Source organism: Enhydra lutris, unplaced genomic scaffold (genome assembly GCF_002288905.1).
Source record: "Enhydra lutris kenyoni isolate GAN:26980312 unplaced genomic scaffold, ASM228890v2 scaffoldscaffold14, whole genome shotgun sequence".
Classification (NCBI taxonomy): domain Eukaryota; kingdom Metazoa; phylum Chordata; class Mammalia; order Carnivora; family Mustelidae; genus Enhydra; species Enhydra lutris.
Genome location: NW_019154098.1, coordinates 35,259,217 through 35,282,685, shown reverse-complemented (window position 1 = coordinate 35,282,685; position 23,469 = coordinate 35,259,217).

Sequence of the window (23,469 nt, the reverse complement as noted above, 5' to 3'; positions counted from 1 at the left end):
TTGCTCGGAGCACGCCGCTCCCTCGTGGCTCGGGCCGTGGCGGTGGCCCGGAGGAGGCTGATGTCTGCCGCTGCTCAGAGCCTGCACCGTTCCGCGCGCACAGCGTTGCTGAGTCACCGCTCTTCCTTCCCAGCTGTGGCCACCAGACCACGTGGCTCCTTTCTCAATTCAACCCGAAAGCACAGAGCACGTTATGCAAACGAGGTGACCGCCGGGGGTCCCGCAGCCCCTTCCCTCCCTCCCACCGAAAAACACCCTGGGGTTCCTTGCGTAACGTAGGGATTGGCCAACGCTGGGCTTGCTTCAGAAGCACGTCTACTTAAAAAAAGGAGAGGGAGGATTGGCCAACACAGAATGTTGTAATGCGCCTGTGTGAGAAGGAGGTGGAGGGAAACGTCAGGCTGGGGGCTGGTTCCCTGCGGAAAGGGCTGACCCTCCGCTGACCTGGTCAGTACCACTCAGAGAAAAGCATGGAGTGTGTAGGTTGGAGAGATCATAACGTTATAAGCTCTTGGGCTGTAATGATGATAGCTACCATTACAGTGATCTATAATGATGTTAGTGACACTGATGTCTTTCCACCAGACCTCATATTAATTCCTTTCTGTGCTCTGTGTATATAATACACGTAGAGCCTTTAACACAGTACCTGACACCGAGTGAGTGCTCAGTGAATGGCAGGTAGAGCAGTAGTATTATCTTACTTATCCCGAAAACCCCCAAATCTTTGCTAAGCCTTTGCTCTTTCATCAGGCATTTCCACAGGAAAGGTTACCGAGCACCTACTATGTAACAAGCCCTATATTAGGCCCCAGGGGCACACAGAAGACTAGGTCCATGCTCTTCCAGACCTGGGTTCCAATTTGGCCTAACCACTATCTTTCTGGGTGACATTGGGCATTCTCCTTAAGCTTTCTGATCTTGAGGGGAGCCTGGGTGGCTCAGTCCTTAGGTGTCTGCCTTCAGCTCAGGTCATGATCTCAGGGTCCTGGATGGAGCCCCGCCTCGGACTCCCTGCTTAGTGGAGAGCCTACTTCTCCCTCTCTTACTCCCCCTGCTCGTGTTCCTTCTCTCTCACTGTCTCTCTCTCTCTCTCTCTCTCTCTGTCAATTAAATAAATAAATAAAAATCTTTTAAAAATAAAAAATCATAAAGTAAAAAACTTTTTAGAAAAAGCTTTCTGAGCTTGAGTTTGTTCAACTGTTAAATGAGTACACTAATTTCTATGTCATAGGTTATTGATAGGATTCGAAATCCTAGTCAGGGAGCTTAGCCCAGCACGTTACTCCTACAAAGAGAGGCTCCTAATATAATCTTAGCATCATTTAATATAGAGCTTATATATGTCATTCTTGAAAAAGAATACTAAGAGAAAATCACTTTTCAGGCTTATGCAGTAATTAGCAGGACCTGGGATTTGAGCCCTAGGCTACTCGTAAGCCACACGATGGGCCAATGCAATTCAAAATTTGAAATCAGGATTTCTCGGAGACACACTGGTGTGTCTAGATTCCACATCTCCCCCAGATGGATGAAGTACCAATGTACATGGAAAGGAGATGTTTAAAAATTGAGGAATCTGACTCAAGCGTAACTTTGAATCCTTTAGAAATCTTGATACGCTTGGCATGGCATGAAGTTAAATACAACAGCAGCCCTGTTGATAAAAAAAAAAAAAAAAAAAAAAAAAAACAAACCCGTTAAAAAAAAAAAAAAAAAAAAAAAAAAAGTCAATAGCTGTAGAGCCAAAAGAACCTCAATAAAACCTCCTGAAAAGCAACATTTTTTGTTGTTGATTACCATCCAGAGATAACATTTTTTGGAAACTTTGAACAGAATTAGTTTGCAAGAATGAAACCCTCGCTCTACCTAACCCTCCTCCCCTTTTCCGGATCTTGTACTCTGAGAACATTAAAGTCTTTGAATGATTTGCAGTCCCAACAAAGAAACTAAAATCAAAACTGATTTGGGGAAAAGCTGTAACTTTCTGACCTCTTTGTACTCACTCTTCAGGGAATTTTTGTATCCTTGTTTATTTTCTTAATGTCTCTTAGTTATGGTTTTTTTTTTTTCCTTGTTTTGGTCTTATATGTGAAATGTTCCATCTGTGTATTCATTTTCTGGATTTATTCCCTATAATTTTGTGTACAAGAATGTTTAGAGCTGTGTTTCTCAGACTCTTTCCCCCCTCCAATCCACAGTAAGAAGTATATTTTATATTTTAACCTAAAGACACACATATTTACATATATATCTAGAACAAAAGTTTCAGGGTGCTTGGGTGACTCAGTCGGTTAAGCATCCAGCTCTTGGTTTCGGCTTGAGTCATGATCTTAGGGTTGTGGGATCGAGCCCCGTGTTGGGCTCTGTGCTGGGAGTGGAACCTGCTTGAGATTCTCTCTCTGCTATGATAATATATGCACTATGATTTTTAAAATTCTATTCTTATATATTAAAAAATTGAGCCAGAGGTCCAGGAGGAGCAGGGGAGGAATGAACAGGTGGAGTACAGCACATTTTGAGGACACTGAGACTATTCTGTATGGTAGGATAGTGTTGGGCACATCCCATAATGCATTTGTCAAAACCCATAGAATGTACAACACAAATAGTGACCCTGAAATAAACTGTGGACTTTCATTAGTAACCATGTATCAATATTGGTTCAGCCCTTGTAACATACTTACCTTCTGTGCAATTTTTATATTAACCAAAATACACTCTGAAGAATGAAGTCTATTAAAAGGATCTTTTTAAATCAAATAAAATTAAAAATAGGTAAGAGCCTGTGATATTGATTTCACTACTCACTAATGGCTCGCCCTCCACACTTGGAAAACGTGTGGCTTAGAGAGAATGCTCTGGCTTTCTAACCAGCTCAGTCAGTCCTTAGAGCCTGGCCTTAGACAAACCACATCATACTGCATTTCACCTTTCTCATCTGAAGAATGAAGGATTCAATCAGATAAACACCAAAGTTCTTCCCAGCTCCAAAATATTATAAATTCCCATTTCAAAATGTCTTGGAATGAAAGAAAAGTTTATTAAGCATGAATTGTAAAATTATGTATATGCCGTTTAGGCCAACTCTATTTTTATAGGCATTTCATGGGCACTCTTATCTCTCCGATTTAAGATAAATAAAATGAGGGGCACCTGTAGGGTTCAGTCGGTAAAGGGTCCAACTCTTGACTTTGGCTCAGGTCATGATCTAATGGGCAGTGAGATCAAGACGCATAGACAGGCCTCTGTGCTCACTGGGAGTCTGCCTGAGATTCTCTCTCTCTCTTTCTCTCTCCCCACCTCCATCCCTTCCCCCACTCACTCATGTGCTCACACATGCACTCTCTAGCTCCCAAATCAATCAATCAATCAATCAATCAGTAGAGTGAAAAGTAATGGTTTCTGCACAAAATATATAATTACACTTCTCCCTGGGTTCCTGATTCAAGATCCCCATGGAACAAGCAAATAAAGGGCATTTGAGAATGATGCAAATGGTACTTCCTGCCCTACTGCCATGGTCTGGCAAGAGCTCATCTGAACTCAGTTCTCATTGGCTCCATTTGATGTTTGCCAAGAGCCTACCATGGGCCAGGCCCTATGCTGGGGGTGAGCCCCAGTGGTCCCACTGCCTGTAGCTTGGGTCAGGACATGTAAATCGGGCTACCTCATCTCAGATCTTTCTTGCTTTCCTTACCCCAGGACCACCTTGGGGAACACACAAGCTGGGAAGAATGCATGCAGGCTCCGACTCAGGCAGACCGGGAGTAAATCCCAGCGCTCAGTGCGGCTTCTCAACAGCTACTGAACCCCATGTAAGTTATCTCACCACTCGCTTCAGTGTTCCCAACTGAAAATGGAGTAATAAAACCCCCATCTCATAGGACTTTCTGAGGATGAAGTAGGGAATGGAGCAGACATCCGGGCCCTGCCCAATACTGCAAAGCAGATGAACACAGTGGAACCCCTTTCCCACCTTTCTTATTTGCTCTGTACGCTTTGCACTGCACCCCCACTTTCTGCAACCAATGATGTGATAGCCCCTTCCCAAACACCGAGTGCTTCCCCCACCCATTTGATTTATTTGCCTTATTTTCGAAGAACAGGTGACCCTAAGTGAGTGTGGAACAAATCACCTTGTGTGTTTCCCCTCCTATGCCAAGAAGTCCCCCACAGGAACCCAACTGACATTGAACTTCAGGGTCAGCCTAGGAGAGAAAAGCATATCACAATCAGATGCAGCTCTTGGGAGGTGTAGTCCCAGTCTTCCAGCTTGGTTTGAGTGGGACTGCTTGGAGGCTGACTGCATGACTAATCATGACGATAGCATCTGAGTTGTTATTTAACGAAAGTCTGTAATATCTGCGCATGCGCTAAACAGTGTACACAAATACCCCTGTGCCTCACAACCATCTTGAAAAAGACTAGGTTTTCCTTTTACAGATGCAGAAATTGAGTCTCAGATTCATTTATTCGTTGAGCAAAAAAATTTTTTTTAGATTTTATTTATTTGAGAGAGAGACTGAGTGAAAGAGAGAGAGAGAGAGCACAAGCCGGGGCAGAGGGAGAGGGAGAAACAGATTCTCTGCAGAGCAGGGAGCGGGACATATGTGGGACTCGATCCCAGGACACTGGGACCCTCAGATCATGATCTGAGCAGAAGGCAGACACACTAACTGAGCCCTCCAGGCACCCCCAGGGAAAATTTTTAATGAATGCTTATTATGTGACAAACATGAGGTCAGACACTGGGGATAGAAAGCTGATTAACATGGAGTTCTTGTCTTTAGGAGGCTGATGGTCTGGAGAATCTGGTAGATCAATAGACAACTGTCATCCTGGAGTCACCTAGGAAAGGTCAGAAAACTCAGAGGGTGGCACCTGACCAGACTGGGGTTGGCAGGGAAGGTGAGGATAGAAGCCTCAGGTCTTTTCTTAAGCCCAGTTGATCTGAAGTCTCTCCCCTCTTTCATCCCCTTCCTGCCTGCCCTTTTTGCCCCCCACCAAAGGAACAAACCTAGAGCCACATCCTGAATTCCTCCCATAAGGACTTTTCTGTACCTTGGACTAGGGAATACAAGTGCCCAGGGATCATGGGCTCTTCATGGGAGTCCCCCAGAGAACACACTGAAACTAGGAGAACCAGATACTTTATGCCCAAACCAAGACACTTTTGAGAATGAAAGGGACCCTGTTAACAAGTGTCCAGGGTTAACAGGTGTAAGCTGGGTGTGTCCTAGCAACCGGGAGCACAGGTTTAGGTTAAATACAACCTAAAATAATGCCTGTAAAAAAGAGGATCTCAGGCTGGAAGGTTGATCAGTGGGGAAGATATTTGGGGTGGTAGTTCTCTGATGTTCCTTGAGCCCTTCCACTAAGCAATGATATGGGCCCAAGTTTTGGGTTTATTTCCCTGAGCTCAGGGAGGCACTGCCTGGCTGGGTGTGGGGGGTAGGGCATGATTGCTTTAGCAACAATCACAGAAGTCCCTGGGGAACAGTTACCAGGGTGAGGGTACCAGCCAGGGGAATACCCAAAAAGGAGCAGCCCCCGGCAGGGCGGCCCCCCCTCCCACACTGGTAACTGGAATCCAGCAATCCCACTGATCAGCAGTGGTGAGCCAAACCCACGTCGAGCCTTGCTGATGCATGGCTGGGCTGAAGAAAGAGCTCATTGAATTGTTCATGGAAAAGAGCGGTGCCCAGAAGACTAGGGCTGGAGAATGCAGCTGCCTCAAGCACAGTGCTTGGCAGGACATCAGGGCTGAAAGGTACAGCAAAGGCCTCCCAGAATCGGTTCTCCTGGCACAGTTTTGCGTCACAAGCTGGTCATGGCAGGCACAGAAGGGATCTCGCAGTTCTGGTCTGTGATTCGCTGCTGCTGAAGGTGTCAGATGGTGCTTGCACTGCAGCTTAGCCTTCGTGTGAAAGAGAAAACCTAGACCTGGGTGAGCCAGAGACCCCTGAAGCAGGAGAGGCAAGGGCATGCCCCGGGGCTTGGTCAGCAGCTCTCTGCTTCTTGCTTCCTAGAAGTTACCCACACTGCCAGGAGCCAGAGGCCCTGGAGGCCAGATAACTTGGATCTAATCTTCGGATCTGATCTTGGCTCCATAGCCTCTGAGCTGGATGGACAAGGTCGCAGAGATAAAATGCAGTTTACTACAAGCCCGGCACTGATCGCAGCACTTGGTGTCTCTTACCGTCCCCATTTTACAGATGAGGAAACTGAGGCATGGGATAGTTGGGGAGTTTGCTTACAGTCCCATGGCCAGATAGTGGTGGAGTGAGGATTTGAACCTCAAGGTGTGACTCTAGGAACGGAGCGTTGGGCCGCTATCCTACACTGATTGATGAATTGTCACATGGGGTTGGATGGGATGCCTCCTTCCTATGGTGTTGTGACATTAAAGTGGGATGATCAGCATACAGCATGGGCATGGTGCCTGCATGCAAACGGGGTGAGCTACCATTGGTGTGACTCGTCCCCACCTCTCTGCCAGCCTGCAGCTCTGGTACTTCTCAGTCCCCTTCAGACAACTTTCTGAATGGACTTTGCAAGACTTGCAGCTTCCTGGGTCAGGACACATTGTCTGCTGGGTGTGTGTGGAGGGGCTGTGCCACCAGGATCAAAAACCCTGTGGGGGGGCACCTGGGTGGCTCAGTGGGTTGACCCTCTTGCCTCTGCTCAGGTCATGATCTCAGGGTCCTGGATCCAGCCCCGCATCGGGCTCTCTGCTCAGCGGGGAGCCTACTTCCCCCTCTCTCTGCCTGCCTCTTTGCCTACCTGTGATCTCTATCTCTCTCTGTCAAATAAATAAATAAAGTCTTTAAACAAACCAACAAACAAACAAACAAAAAACCCCTGTGGGATAGGTGGGGGATTCTCTGCTCACCTAAACAGTATTGCAGGACTTCTTCAAGGACTGAGGGTTATGCTGACCCCTCCAAGCAACAAGTTTCGAGATTCTTCTACAATTTGAACTCTTTAGAAGAAAAAAAAAAAATCTCCATAGCAATAACAACCCTCCTGGGTCTGTTTCTTTCCATGGCTCCCTTGCACACAAGAAAGAACAAAGAACAGATCAGCTAACACCATTTATGTCCAAGGCTCCCATGTGCAAGGGAAGGAAAGCTTTTTCCTTCTTGGGCAGAGGCAGCTCTGTAGAGGCGGGGGCCGGTTTCCCACCGTCCTGGTGCCTCCCTTCAATTCCAAAGCTGAGGTAAAACTGAGTGACCCAAGGGAAGCCCCAGGGAGAGTCCAGGTCTGGCCTCCCTGCATACCAAATGGAGACTCTGGCATCTCCTCTCAAGGGAGGCGGCCCCTTGATGCAGCCCGGCCCCTCTGCGAGGAGAATTTCCTGCTCACCCACCTCATCAAAGAAGGAAACTAGGAGCTTGTAGAAGAGACTTGGGGGTTCCTTTTTTTTGGTTTTTGTTTCCTTTTCCAGTCCTTTGGGGCTCAGATGTGTGTTTGGTCATTAGGGAGCTGCAGGGCCCAGGACCTCATCTGCTCATACTTGGTTTTACCGCTCGGGTGTTCACGTTAGCACTTCAGGACACTCCGGGGGCTGCAGACCCCTGTGGGAGGGATGGGACAGAGAGGGCTGGGACAAGGGGGCCACTTCTGAGATCCCCCCGAGAGACCTGCAGATCTGGTGGGCATGAGGATTAAAGACAAGAAGAGAGTCTACGAGCCAGTGACTCAAGACTTCTCCGGCTGTTCTGGGACAGCTCTGTTCAGAGGCACCAGCTGCTAGAGGATTCTGTGCAAGACTGGAAAGCTATGGCACTGTTTGCTGGTCCCACCGTCCCGACTTCCATTTTCAAGCTCTGCAGGGACTGACAGAGCTGATGTGCCTTCCTCCAGAAATGTCCAGAGAGGAGAAGAAGGAGCTAGGAAAAATGAGGGGAAAGGGAGAGGAGGAGAAAAACCAACTGCAAGTATTCTCGTAGGAGATTTTTTCAGGGAAGTTTAATCTGCACCCCCCAAAAAACCACAAGTTTTGTCTTTAGAGCAGATAACATAGCTGTGTGTGTATCATTACAGCCCCACTTAGAAATGCCACAGGGAACTCTGCGTTTTCCTAGTTGTCCCATTTCCCTTTCATTCACCAGAAGGTTCTAGTCTGGACTGCACAAAGTCAACAGAGAAGGACTATGGAGTCTCTCTGGCCACATTACTTCAGGTTTCTTTCACGAAGCCAGGAGGACAGCGCGTGATCCTTCCTGATAGGAAGACGGACCTCTGGGGGCCTTGGGGCCCCAAGGGCAGCAGCCCCAGGGAACTCCAGAAGGATCTGGTTCCCTGAAATGCCTGTCTTAAAAGCTTGCTTTTGGCAAAGAAAGCCTGGATTTGGCCAAGAGATAAGCCTGGGCACGTTTGACCCTTTTGTGTCCTTCATTTGATATTAATATAACCAGACAAGAAGGGAGGAGGCTGACCTCAAAGAGATAAAGACTGTTTTCCTTTCAGCCAAAGGACCCAAGATCTCTTTGTTCTGTTTCTCTCTGGAAGACACTTTGAGCTCATTCCAGCGCTGTAAAAGGTCATCCATACCTCTTGTAGTAACTCTGCAAACTCCTTCAGAGGACAACAGCCTGCTTAATATTAGCCAAAGACACCTGGGTTTGTTGCTGTTTGTTTTGTTTTTGTTTTGCAAGAGTGGGTATAACAAGCACTTTAGAGTCTGGTTACCCCAGGGCCAAAGACAAATCCTAGTACCTCCTGCTTCTGGCTCAGTTGTCCCCAGCCCTTGCCTGTCACCCAGTTAGAACACAGAGAACAGAGGGACTGAATTCCCCCTTCCTGTGGGTGGGCTCCATTAGAGTTCTTCCCAGATCAGACCACAACAGAGCCCAATATCTGGGACCCCACCCTGATGCACCACCTGCCTTCCTCACTCCCACCCCCAATTCAAATTACTCCACAAAACAGCCACACTTAACTGCCTGGGGCAAAGGGTGCCCCACAATCCGGACAGCTGGAACAGTTGGTCCCAAACTGCTTTGTAATTTTATTCCTTCTCATGGACATATTTTTGGGTTTGTGATTTTAGATATATACCTGCACCCCACTCTGTTTTCAACACGTTAGTAATTATCCTGCTCCTTAAACTGGGAGACTGGGAAGAGGGAGGGAGCAGGGATTCCCGAGAGCAGCTGCAGGGCCTAGCTGTGCTTTCCTCTGCGGGCTAATAATAGCTCCCAGTTATCCAGCACCAGCCCTGCCCTAGTATGCGCTAAGCACGGCTCACTTATCGCCTGTAATCCTCACAGCAGCTCTGGAAGGCGCAGGTGAGCCCCATCTTGACGACGGGGAAACTAAGGCCCTAAGAGATGGAGTGATCAGCCTCCACTCCTGCAGCCCGGAAGTACTGAAAGCGGGTAAACCGGCCCAGATCCTGCGCTTTGAAGCATCGGGCTGTATGCCTGCTTCAAGCGGATGAATTTAACGGGAGTGGGTGCCAGGAAATGCCAGTGGAGCCAGGAAGGGAGCTATTGCCAAAATGCCAAACCAAGAGGAGTTTGAAACCTGAGAATTGGCAGTTAACTCCTGGGAAACCGCAGAGCCAGTGGAGGTGTTTCTGGGACACCAAGTTGGGGGGGCCCACGGCAGCCCCCGCATGCCTGTCTAGAAGCACCCTGGGGTGGCGCCTGAGTGACTCAGTGAGTTAAGCCGCTGCCTGCGGCTCAGGTCATGATCCCAGGGTCCTGAGATCGAGGCCCCATCGGGCTCCTTGCTCAGCAGGGAGCCTGCTTCTCCCTTTCCCTCTGCTGCTCCCCCTGCTTGAGCTCATTCTTTCTCCAACAAATAAAATCTTTAAGGAAAAAAAAAAAAAATAGAAGCACCCTTGGCCTGATACTAACCCACTTTGCAAATTGCAGAGGTATAGAGAGCCATGGAAAGGGTTTACAACTTATTTTTATGTAATCTCACAGCTAAGGGCTGGTGGAAAAAAAAATAATGAAGCTGGTGTTGCTTAAATCATATGCAAATATAAACTGGTCGTCTTCCAAGAGATTTTGAATGGAATGAATGCCCCTCCCCTGGGTACCTCCCAATACCTAGCCCCAAAAAAGCCCCTGTGAGGCTTCTTCATCCTTCTTCACTTCAGCTTCCTCTCCCCACCCCGCTGGCTACAGGTGTCTCTGTGCGATAATGAGGGCGGCCACTCCAGTGAGTGCCAACACCAAGGCAAGGCAACAAGCTATCTTCTCCCTCACCATATAGCCTGACATGCTGCTTGGAGGACCTGGGGTCACCCTCTCCATCTGTCTCTCTTTGATATCCATTACTGTGTGTTCGCTCACTGGTTGATGAATCCAGAGTGTTACACGTATTTTTAAGAGAAGGCTTCCTCTATGCCAAGCACTGTTCCAAGTCCTATACATGTATTAGTTCTTTTTAGCCTCACAAAATAGCGTGAAGTGGGCAGTACCATTACCCCATTTTACAGGTGATAATAGTTGAGGCCCAGAGAGGTTAAGCGACTTGCCCATGCTACACAGCAGATGTATAGCCGAGCCAGGGGGCTGGGGGGTGGGTGGTGTTGAGGACTCCTGACTCTAGTACTCACACTCTTAGCTGCTCTGCCATGGGGATCTTGGCCTGAGCCAGGAGTTCATTCATGCGTCTCTTCCTCGGTGTTCCATGGTTGGGTTTCCGGTGCCCTAAATGACGCTCGGCTGCAGCAGCGAATTGATAACCACATTCCCAGGAGAATGCAGCGGGATTTTTGGTAGTCAAGGAAAATATCACACAGTGTTGTCGGTGCTCTCTGTAGCGTGGTTCTGAGTGATTCACCTTCCTCTGGGACAAATGCCTCTTCTCTTTGTTATCTGGGCACTGTGACTCAGTTTCTAATGTTATTGACTATGATGCTGGACGTCGTTGGCTGCATCATTACCTATTCGTAGACCATACAGTCAGCCACCTGGGAAAGGCATCCAGTAGAACCACAGAGGAGGAGCAACGTGTGGGGTCACTCGCGGGAACGTGCCAATTCCAGAACTTAAGAAGCACCTTGGGTGCAGGGAAGATAATAATAGCTAATGCTTATGAAGCCCTCACAACGTGCCATCCCTGGTCTAAGCACATTCCAGGAAGTATCTCATTTAATCCTCACCGCAGCCCTCTGATGTGGATCCTATTATTATCCCTGTTTGGCAGATGAAACAAATGAGACGCAGAGAAGTGATTTCCCAAGATCACAGGGCTCGTAAACAGGGGATCCAGGATCCAGACACAACCAATGGCTTCAAATACAGAGCTCTACCATGGGGCTCCAGCCGATGCCCCTTTGTTTTGTTTTGTTTTTAAGATTTTATTTATTTATTTGACAGAGATCACAAGCAGGCAGAAAGGCAGGCAGAAAGAGAGGGTGAAGCAGGCTCCCCACTGAGCAGAGAGCCCGATGTGGGGCTCGATCCCAGGACCCTGAGATCATGACCCGAGCTGAAGGCAGAGGCTTTAACCCACTGAGCCACCCAGGTGCCCCCCGATGCCTCTTTCTTAACCACAGCTCTGTTTCGGGGAGATGGGAACTTTCAGCCATCTTCTAATCAGCTGCATTGTCAGCCTTGAATGAATGAGGCCCCAGAAACAAAGTGAAAAGAAAGCCTGGCCTAAAATAACATGGGACTCTCAGTTGGGGATCAGGGTCGGGAAGGGAGAAGTTGGGGCAGGATATCCTCAGGTGGGCACTGGGAGGAGGAATCAGAAGAGGCTTTCTTAGTCAACATCTGAGGCAGCTGTGGAGATGGGGAGGGGCAACTCTGGGGTCTTTCCCTTGACCCTCTGAATTCTGGTGATCCTTCCCCTTGTGCCTTGACCCCACTGGGCTCTCATTCTTGCCACCTGTTGCTGTTGGTTGCTTACCCCCAGTTCTTAGGTGCCGACAGGAAGGGATCAAGTCTCCCAGCTGGCAACATAGTTTTCATTTTAGCATTCAGAAGGCTGGGCATCACCACTTTGATGGCTACTGAATATAACATTACTGCTCCCTTCTGAATGGAGTTTAAAAATTATCTCTGCAAATCATTTATCTGATAAAGGATTAGTATCCAGAATATATTAGGAACTCCTACACCTCAACAAGAAAAAGATAATAACCTGATTAAAACATGAGGCAAGAGGGCACGTGGGTAGCTCAGTAGGTTAAGGATCTGCCTTGGGCTCAGGTCATGATCCCAGGGTCCTGGGATCGAGTCCCACCTGTGTCCAGCTTCCTGCTCAGCAGGGAGTCTTCTTCTCCCTCCTCCTCTGCCCCTCCTCCCCACTCATGCTCTCTCTCTCTCAATAAATAAAATTCTTAAAAACAAACAAACAAACCATGAAGCAAGGACTTGAACAGACATTTCTCCAAAGATCTATAAGTGGCCAGTAAGCACGTGAAAAAGCTGCTCATCACTAGTCATTAGGGAAATGTAAATGGAAACTACAAAACCCATTAGGATGGTTATTTAAAACAAAAAAAAAAAGCAGGGGGGTGGAATAAATGTTGGTAAGGGTGCAGAGAAAGTGAACTCTTGTGCATTGTTCATGGGAATGTGAATTGGTGGAGCGGCTGTCGAAAACCTTCCACTTCTAGGTATATACCCCAAAAGAATGAACAGCAGGGACTCACTTACTCGTACACCATTGTTCATAGCATCATTTTTCACAATAGCCAAAAGGTGGAAACCATCCAAATGTCTACCAGTGGGTGGACAGAGGAACAAAATGTGGTATATCTATACAATGACATATTACTCAGCCATAAAAAGGAATGACAGTCTGGCACCTGCTACAACATGGATGAACGTTGAAAATATTACACTAAGTGAAATAAGCCAAAAACAAAAGGACAAATACTGTATGACTGCACTTGTAGGAGGTACCTAAAGGAGGCAAATTCATAGAGAGAGGAAGTAGAATGGAGGTTATCAGGAACTGGAGGGAGGGGGGAAATCAAACATGGAGTAGAGACAAAGCTTCTGTTTAGGATAATGAACAAGTCGAAATGGACAGTGGCTGTGCAACATTGTAAATGTAGTCAATGCCATTGAAGCTTACTCCCTAAATGGTTACAATGGCAAATTCTGTATATTTTACCAGAGTGAAAAAAAAAATCACAAAAAAAGTGTTCTGCACAAAGTTCCATGGGGTTTAGTTTTTCAGCAATTTAGATTTCCATTAACATTCACCTCCCCTACCCTACGGAGAGAAGTACCACTTGGCTCTCCAAGCTGGAACTAAAAACACCCTACTCTACTCCTTGGAGTTCCCCCAAAGTGCATCTGTCCACACATGGTTGCTCTTGGACCTTACCTGTTGCTGCAGTATCACTGTGCTGTTACTAAGGAATGGGACATGTCCCGACTTTCCAAAGCATTCACGTGGTGCCTAAAACCACACTGCTCCTTGGTATCAGGCCACATCTCCTTCAAGTACTTAATCACTAAGGAAAAAAAAAGTAAGCTAAGGATTTATCTGGCTACAATTTAAACTCCAGCCATTGTTTAGTCAGGGACAGAGCCAACTGTAGTGTTTAAACTTCATTATTATTTAGACAGGGACAGAGCCAAGTTTACGGAATTCTGGAAGGCAAGTTTAACCTTAGGGTACCTTCCGCAGTTGCTCTCTGTGGCCAATCCTGGGAATGTCATTTGGAGCAAACTGTTCATCCATTTACAACCCAATTTTCTTCTATGTATTGGAAGTATAAAGATAAATAGAAAAGTACAGCATAGGGAATATAGTCAATAATATTGTAATGACATTGTATGGTGGGGGCACCTGGCCAGCTCAGTCAGGAGAGCGTGCGATTCTCAAACTTGTCCATTTGAGCCACATGTTGGGCGTAGAGATTACTTAATATCTTTTAAAAATATATAATGTTGTGGCATGCCTGGGTGACTCAGACAGTTGAGCGTCTGCCTTCGTCTCAGGTAATGATCCCAGGGTCCTGGGATCAAGCCCCACATCAGGCTCCTTGCTCAGTGGGGAGCCTGCTTCTCCCTCTGCCTCTTGTTCCCCCTGCCTGTTCGTGCTCTTTCTCTCTCTGGCAAATAAATAAAGTCTTTAAAATGTATATGTAATGTTATATGGTGACTGACAGATGGTAACTACCTTGTCACAGTAAGCATTGAGTAATGTATAGAACCATCAGATCACTATGTTGTACACCTGAAACTAGTATAACATTGTGCATAAACTGTACTTAAACAATAAAAAAGTATTTAAGATGAATTAAGTCATGACTCCTGCTCTTATGAGGCTGAGAGTCTAATGAAACTATAGAAATAGAGCTAAGAGAATGAAGTAAAAGTTAATAGGCATGTGTCCAAAGTGTTGTGGGGTGATGGGTCAGGGTTGGGGATGAGAAAAGGGGCCATGATGGGTCACAGAGAAGATGGCATTTGAACCAAATCCTGACAGAAGAATGGAGCTTTCCAGGGTGACAAAACATGAAGGGGGACTTCAGGGTGAAGGAATGGCATATGCAAAGCCACAGAGCATGACAGGATGGGCCATTCAGAAAACCAGCAGCAGCCATGTGTGGGTAGAGCAGGGTGAGTGGGAGAGTGGCGAGATCCTGGAAGGATGTAGAAGGCATTTAGATGTTATCATATGTTCAGCGGGCAACTACGAAGGACTTTAAGCATGGAGAGACCCTGGAGGGGTGCAATCAGGTTTTCATTTCCAAAAAGAAATTTAAAGTTTTGTGGATGGCTTCGAGAGATTAGAAGTTTGGCACAAGGAGGCTTGTTGGAAGGCTGTCAGAGCAATGAAGGGGAGAGACAAAGAAAGCCCAGATTTAAGAGCAAGTTCAGAGGTAGCAGAGACAAGATTATAACTGTAACTATTTTTTTAAAAAGATTTATTTATTTATTTGACAGAGAGAGAGAGAGAGATCACAAGTAGGCAGAGAGAGGGGAGGAAGCAGGCTCCCCGCTGAGCAGAGAGCCCGATGCGGGGCTCAATCCCAGGACCCTGAGATCATGACCTGAGCAGAGGCAGAGGCTCAACCCACTGAGCCACCCAGGTGCCCTATAACTGTAACTATTTTAATAGATGGAGGTCCAAAATGAGGCAACGTTTCCTTGCATCTTGGCCTTCCATTATATTGAGGTGGAGCCTGGCCTAGGAACAGGGTCTGTAATTGCTACACTCCCCTTCCTTCCTCTTCTCACCCTTGCTCAACCTCCCTAAATTATCTGAAGACATAGTTTTTATTTATTGCTTTTCATTTATTCTATTTTAATTTTTTGACTCAGTTTCCCAGATGCTTCCAAAAATCCAGAAAGTATAAGAAGACAGTGAAGTCTCACCTGTTCCCCATCCACTCAATTCTACCCCAACCCTCAAAAGGTAACCACTGTTTCTAGTTCCTTATGTATCCTTCCAGAGATATTTTTAAAGGTATATCCAAGAAAACAGGAAGATACTTTCTTCCTTCCTCCTTTTCTTTCTTCGCCTTCTTGAGGTTCCTTCTTAGGATAAGTTTAGGGATTCCAAGAGAGCCCATTCAGTCTTAAGGAGTCAGTCTAGGCTATCATTTTGTTTACTGATAAGCCCTTCTCCTCTGTGGCATCTAAAGATATAAGAGCCCCAAGGCAGAAAGGCACCCAGCAGGGCGAGGCCTTATCTCATCAGGAGGCCCTATCCATTCCTGGACCTACTGTAGTCATTGAGGCATGCCTGCTGGTCAGCCCTGGGCAGTCCAGGTGAGCCCCTGAACACAGTAGAAGACACAGGCTTCACAAGAGAGGAGCCCTGCATTATGCTTGGATATGACTGCTCCACAGCCAAGGGGACCCACATTCTCAGTGACCATTAGCCATTTTCCCTAGGCCCACCCGTAATGTCACATGGCTAGACCAGAGAAGACCAGCTCTGGACACTGCTCCCATGGTTAGCTTTCCAAAAGAGAACCCTCCTCTGACCCTGAGCCTTCACGGGGGCACTGCTGGCTGTTCTTTCCTGCCATCTGGCCTCAGCCTAAGCCACCTGGGGCTGCACCCTGTATCCAGCAGGAATATCACATTAACTTTGGAAAGTAAAAGAAGAGGCTGGGGGGCACCTGGGTGGCTCAGTCAGTTAAATGTCAGGCTCTTGATTTTGACTCTGTGCTGGGTGTGAGACCTGCTTAAGATTATCCTTCTCCCTCTGCCCCTCCACCCTAAATAAAGAAGAAGCTCTAGGTCTTACTGTTTCCTTCCAGAAAGTTCTTGCAGGTTGCAAACGTGGGTGCCTTTGGGAGGAGCACCACTTGAGGGAGGAACCACCTCACTTCACACACAAGAGCAGCTCAGCCCCCAGGTCTTAGGGACCCGAGAGGTTTTTTTTTTTATTTCACATGCTTAGGGCTGAGTTCTCTTCAGAGTGTAAAGTTTGTGATAATAAAGGAGGGGAGGGGGACTGAGTTTGGGGAGGGCCAAGGAGGGGAAATCAGTTCTGAACATGTTGAGTTTATCCCTGTGAACTCTCAGCCTCCTAATACAGACATAAATCCTGGCTTCAATGGGGCTTCAAAGCTGCCCATCCCGGAATTTTCTCAAGTCTGTACCTTTCATGGTTAACTTTAAGCTCCTTCTGAATTTTCTTAACTAAGAAAGGCACATTCTGGAATTTATTCATACAGGATGTGCAAACAGTAATCTATACCATGCTCACGGCATACAACTTGATACCCACCCACCAAATACCATGTAAGAGTGTTTAGTAAATTTACACAGATATTTAAACACCAGTGAGAAGAGGATGTCTGAGGAGATCATGAGCTTAGAACTACCAGAGACTACTGTCACGCTACATATATAATATAAATAACATTCAATAACTCAACTTCGATATTCCTAGTAGCTAACATGTGTGAGTGCTTACTAGGTGCCAGGAATTGGTCTCAGCATTTTACATGCCCTATCCCTAGGAGGGAGATATTATTACTGCTGCTGTATTTACTGTTGCTGTATTTTCCACAATTTGCAGATGAGAAAAGGGAGGCCCATAGAGGTTAAGCAACTTGCTTTTCATCAGTTACTCTGTTAGGATGTCAGTTCCGCTGCTAACAACGCCCAAAGTAACAATGGCTTAGACAAGATAGAAGTTTAATTCTCTCTTATGTTAGTCTCATCATGAGCAGTCCAAGGCTGAGAAGCCTGCTCGACCCTGTCGGGGTGGCAAACTTCTTTCATGTCGCTCTGCCTTCCTTAGGGACTATGTGATTCCTCTTTGTCAAGGATGGAGGAACATCTCTGCTGTATTTCCTACAGAGGACGAAAGGAAAAGGGCGATCATCCAGCTCGTCCCTTCAAGGGCGGGACCTGGAGATTGTGTTCAGATCCCATTGGCCAGAATGTGGTCACATGACCATGCCTAGTTGCAAAGCAGGCTAGGAAATGTAGTATTTATTCTTGAAGCTCGCATGTCCAGTTAAAATTCAGGGGCAAGGGGGAGAATGGATACTGGAGGACAGATGGTGATCTCTACCACAGTCAGAAGTAGAACTGGGATTTCAACCCAGCAGTTTGACTTCCAAGCCAGAACTCTTAACCATTACGCTCATCATACTGTTGTCGGGAAACACATGAGGGTCTGGTGTTGGTTTGGTCTTTCTGATCCTTCTCTACAGTATGAGACTTTCTTTTAATATCCTACTTTGTGTGTGTGCACACGAGGATACACAAGTGTGGGTGTGCACACATGATACAGCTTATACCTCTTCCAGTGAAAAAGTTTTTCAGTATGGTTGTCTGTTGGAGGGGAGTCAAGTAATGTTTCCTTTCACTCTCTCCTTGTAGACTTTCAGTTATTAGTTTCCTTCCTTCCTTCTGTTCTTCCTCCCTCCCTCCCTCTTCCTTCCTTCCACCGCCTCTCTCTCTTTCTTCCTTGGCATTTGCCAAAGCCTCACACTCTGTGATGCTTGATGTATTATGCCATCATCAGCTTAATGATTTTCTCTGCCTCCAGCCTGCAGGATTGGGCTTAGAAATCACTTTCCACAAATGAAAATTCCCAGTCTTTCATTAGCAAGTGGGGCAAGCTAGGCTAATTTTTTAAATCACTTGGAAACTGAGTGAGAACATTGAAAATTAAGATATGTCCGACCTCGTGAGTTTGCCACAATTTTATAATTTTCATTAAAAGACCACAGTTTTATTCATTCCCAAGTGCTCTATTTTAGGCATCCCTCAACAGGATACTATCGAAATCAGAAAGCTTCCTAAAGGCCTATGTATGTCCAACTGCACCCCAATGCCTCTGTTTGCTCACCCCTGGTAAAAGCAACTTTGCCTGAACCTCTCAGGACACTTGAGACATGTTTTACAAAATCAATTTTAAGTAAGTGTTAATTCAATGGAGCATTCCTGGTGTGGCTCTTTCAGCTGTGCAGAATGCCACGACAATGAGGAAATTGTTTGCTTCAGAGCAGGAGATGCCGATGCAATGACAGACACTTTTGTAAGGCATGTAGCTGTTGGTTGTTAAATCTACATTTCCTGACATTCATAATGGCCCATTAGCCACTGGACGTGAGCAGAGAGTTAGTTCATACTCAGGCTTTCTTTTTCCTAGTGTGTTGAACAATGCCGAGTGCTTTTAAATAATTATTTCATCCAATCTTAACAATAACTCTATGAGATCGGCAGGGACATCTTGGCAACCTAAGAACATCCTAAACGTCATTCTCATAAGACAAAGGCCTGCTCTTCCTACTTTAGAACACGGGTACTCCCTAGTAAGTAGAAAGCACACTTAAATTCTATTCTTTTCTCTTTCTTTCTTTTTTGTGGAGATACTGGGGATCAAACCTGGGTCCTCATACAATTAAATTATATTGTTTTTTAAACAAATATTCATTGAGCCCATCCTGTGGGCCAGGGTGCTGTGAAATGTTGGGGTGTCTCAGATGAACAAGACACAGTTGCCTCTCTCAAGGAATTCCGCCTGTCGAGGGAGAGATGAGAACACCACCCTCTATCATCTGATGCTCAAAGTGCCATAATTGAGGTCTTGTGGGGAAGAGGGGAGGGGGAGACAAGGATTCAGAGAATTGGAGGGAACATTTTTTGCTGAGTCCTGAAATGTAAGTAGGATTCTGCTTGGCAGGGAAGCGTAGGGAGGACATTCTAGGGAGTGGTCACAGCATGTGTGGGGGACAGAGGCTTGGACTATATGATTTCGGAAAATGGAGAGAAGTGGGTGGCCAGAGCATGGCTGTGGGAGGAGGGATACAAGTGATTAGGTAGGTGGAGGAGGGCCTTGTGTGCCGGAACTACCTGGTCTGGATTAGTCCTGCAAACCAGGGAGGTGGTGAAGAGTAGATCTAGTTGGATGTAAGTCCAGACTCCAAGAGCTTGCTGACTTGGGGAAGTTACTTAACCATCATATGTAAAAAGGAGGGGACACTCTACTAATAGGTTAGTTTTGAATATTAATGACTCCTGCAGGTTAAAGTGCTTAGCACATAGTGTTGAGTTTACCAGTATTTCCTTACTTTTTTTGAAGCAGACTTCCTTGAGAATGGATTAATCATCTCCCTACAATATTTTGAGTATAGGGGTGCCTGAGTGGCTCAGTGGATTAAACCTCTGCCTTCGGCTCAGGTAGTGATCTCAGGGTCTTGGGATCGAGCCCTGCATGGGGCTCTCTGCTCAGCAGGGAACCTGCTCTGCCCCTGCCCCCCTTCCCCTCCCCCCCCACTCCCACCCACCTCTCTGCCTACTTGTGATCTCTGTTAAATAAATCTGTAAAAAAAATTTTTTTGAGTATAATTTTATGGAGTTCACAGACCCCCTGAAACTGGGTCCTGAGTTTAAAATCTTGCTATAAGATGTAGGGAGTCATCTGAAGATTTAAAACAGAAGAGATATGATTTTCTCGGAGGGAAATACTGGATAACTAAAGAGGGAAACTATCTGTGGTTCTTAAATCTGACTGCATACTGTAATCAATTGTGGAGCTTTTTAGAAATACACGTGCTCACACTTCACCCCTCAGACATCCAGGTTTAATTAGTCTAGGTGAGCCTGGATGTCTTTTAAGATCTTCCAGGTGATTCTAATGTGTAGTCAACTTTGAGAACCACCGAGTTAGGCTCCCGTTGGTCACCTGGAGAAAAGGAAGTAACAGCAGAGTAGGAACAGAAAAGAATAAAGCAGTAAGATTCCAGAAACATTCTGGAGATAGAATCTACAAGCCTGGGTGACCAATTAGATGCAATGAGAGAGGAGGGTGTGAGGTCACTCCATTAACACAGATAGAAGGGGAAGAGATGTTTGTGTTCTGTGTATTGCTTATTGCCTTTCCTTTAATAGGTAGGAGATCGGCATGAACCAGAAACAACAACAACAAAACCAGTTCATTCATCAAATATGGACTTAATGTATGTTTCTTAAGTGCAAACTGTGGCCCTAGGTTTTGCTTCGGATATCTCTGACATGCCTGCGGAACACAGAAATGTCAAACAGGCAGCTGCAAATACCAGTGTCACCAGCCATCAGTTCATGGCCAAGTGATTGTGCAAGGGTATGGCTGAGATCATCCAGGAGAGGGCAGAGAAGGAGATCAGACCACCAGTGGTGGGTTTTAGAGGGTCCTGGACCCCAAGGCCACACTGTGGGAGAAGAAAGCATTTGTGTGCAATGGTAGAGGCAAGACTTCCTAGAAGGAGGGGGTGATCCCTGTGGGAAATGCAGCACAGACACTGCTGAGCCAAGGACCTACAGGAGCAGATCCTGGGTTTGATAGTTAAGAGGTGGCTGTGGCTTTGGAGACAGTGGCAGGGACAGAAGCCAAATTCCAGGCGGTGCAGACGAGAAAGAAAGTAAGGAAGCGTGAGCATCGGTGTAGGAAGTTTGGGGTAAAAGCAATGAGAGCAGTATGTAGGGGAGGAAGGGTGGAGGAACAGAGCTTTATTTTGAGGTTAGAGTGGCATTATTGTAGTCTGAGGGGAAGGAGCCAGGCCAGAGGAAGCCATCAAAAATGCAGACAAGGGAGGAGACGTCCGTGGAGCCAGGGTTCAGCTCAGAGGCCCAGCGCTCACAAACACCGGGTGAAGAATTAATTGCCCTTGGAGAGAGGAGCAGGGATGCTTGTTCTTCGAAGTGAACGTGAAGAAGTTTCCAGAATGGTATAGGCCTCCCATCTGAGAAGCCATCCATGGTCATTTCTGAATCCCTAGTCTCCTTTCCAGGCCCAACTCCCAGAACTCAGTCTATTTCTTTCTCTCAAATGCTGCCACCACTCCAGGACTCGAGGCTGGCCGGAGAGGGAGCTGTAATCGCTGGGATTTCCACCTTCTTCACTTTCCTAGAAGAAAAGCATTTGGAATTGATGGTTGCTCAGGATGCTTGAAGAACCTAGCTGCGGTTACGGTTCCAGAGTCTCACAGCGTCCTGCCCTCCCTTTCGCTGGTTGTTCTTTTCCCGTCTCAGACGGTGGGTGCTCTCCTCTGCAGTCTGGCCTCTCACCCTGCACCTTGCTTCCAGCTGTGCGGCCTGCCCACGGGTTCCCCTGCTCTTCCCGAATCTCTACATGTTGGATGCCCAGGGGTCTACCCTACGCTCCTTCTCCTCCCCAAGGACACACTCTCCCCGGGCCCCCTCCTCCCGTGCTGTCACTTTAAATCACATCGCAGGCCCGTCCTCTCACCCCAGCACCAGAAGTCACCACCTCATGACGGACATTTCCACATGCCCGCAGCGGAACTCCAGATTCTAGCCCCTTCTATCTGCTCCTGCTTGCGTTCTCCCCTCTCAGGACACACCCCCATAGTATTGTTTCCTCCGTGGCTTAACCAAAACCCCAAAGTCACCCTTGATTCTCCTCTTTCCTGCAATCCATTACTGAGTCCTGCGGACTCTACTTCCAAGATAGGCTGAAATCTGTCCACTGCTTCCCTCTCAGGTCTAGTCAATGCCGCTCGCCATGTGATTTGCAGACCAGCAGGATCAGGAGACCATCTGGGAGCTGGTTAGAAATGCAAAAATCTTCGAGTCCTCTCCAGAATCAGGAACAGTGGGGTAGGGACCCCCAGAGGATTCTGAAGCCCTAAAGCTTGAGAAGCACCGCTCTGGTCCAAGCCTTCATGGTCTCTGCCCATCCAAGCCACTTCCATAGCCTCCAGCTGGTCTCCATGTTTGCTCCCTTGCCTCACTATCATCTGCTGTCCTCCTAGCAGCCAAAGGGATTGTTTCTAAAAGCAATGAAATCAGATTAGGTCACACACAGACCCATGTTCCCATCCCCCACAGCAGTTTAAGACTTCAGAGCTTCCCACCGGGCATAGCAATTCCCCAGGTTCTCATTTCCGCTCCTCAGAGCCCTGAGGCAAGTTCTGGCCACGTCTCTCACAGAACCACGCTGCTCCCTTTCTCTGGGCTCCAGGTACACCGGCCTCTCCCTTCAGCAGATCTGCTCAGCCTGTTCATGACTTAGGACCTTTGCTGTGGCTGTTCCTCTGCCTGCAATGCTCTTCCCTGAACCACAGTAGCTGCTTCCCTCCGGTCATCATTTACTTCTCAGTGTACCTGCCGCCTCCTTTGGAGAGGCCTTCCCTACCAAGCCAGCCCGAAGACACCCCTCTTTACCAAACTATAAGGTTTTAGCCCTCTGCATCATGCTTATTACTACCAATGTTTTTCTTATTTATTTATTACCCAATGCAATATCATTTTTATAAGAACAGGAACCTGGTTCGACTTGTTCATTACTGTGTCCCAGTGCCCAGTGCATAATAGATGTTCAGTAAATGTTTGACGAATGAACTTTACTTCCTTCCTTTAGGTCTGGGGTTGCTGTCTGTGACCTGATGTCCACTCAGATGCTCAATTACTCCTCTCATGTGGCTGCATTTCTGGAGCTCTGGGTCCCTGAGATAGTGTGGTCCCTAAAGAGCACATCTCGAAAGGAGACTAGAACCTGAGAAGAGAGTAACCTTAAAAGGAGGTAAGAGCGTGAGAGAATATAAGCCAGCTACTTTTGTGGAATTTCAGGGAGGGAATCTGGGAGTTGATGCCTGATGGCCCCTATTTCTGTAGTGTGGTTGTTGATCAGTGCGTGTAGCTGCCTCCTTTCTATGAACATGGACTCTGTGGTAACGGAGCCTGGTTCCAACCCCTGCTGTTTATTTCTCTGAGACCCTGAGCAAGTACTTCCACTCCCTATACCTCAGTTTCCGCATTTGTGAATTGGCAATAGTAATGATACCTACAACAGAACTGTTGGGGCCCCTGGATGGCTCAGTCGATTAAGCATCTGCCTTTGGCTCAGGTCATGATCCCGGGGTCCTGGGATCAAGTCCCACGTTGGGGCTCCCTGCTCAGCAGAGAGCCTGCTTCTTGCTCTCTCTCTGCTGCTCCCCCTGCTTGTGTGCTCTCTCTCCATTAAATAAATAAATAAAATCTTTAAAAGAGAAAAACCAACAACAGAACTGTTGAGAGATGTAAACGAGATGCCTGTAATGTACTAGGCAGATGGTAA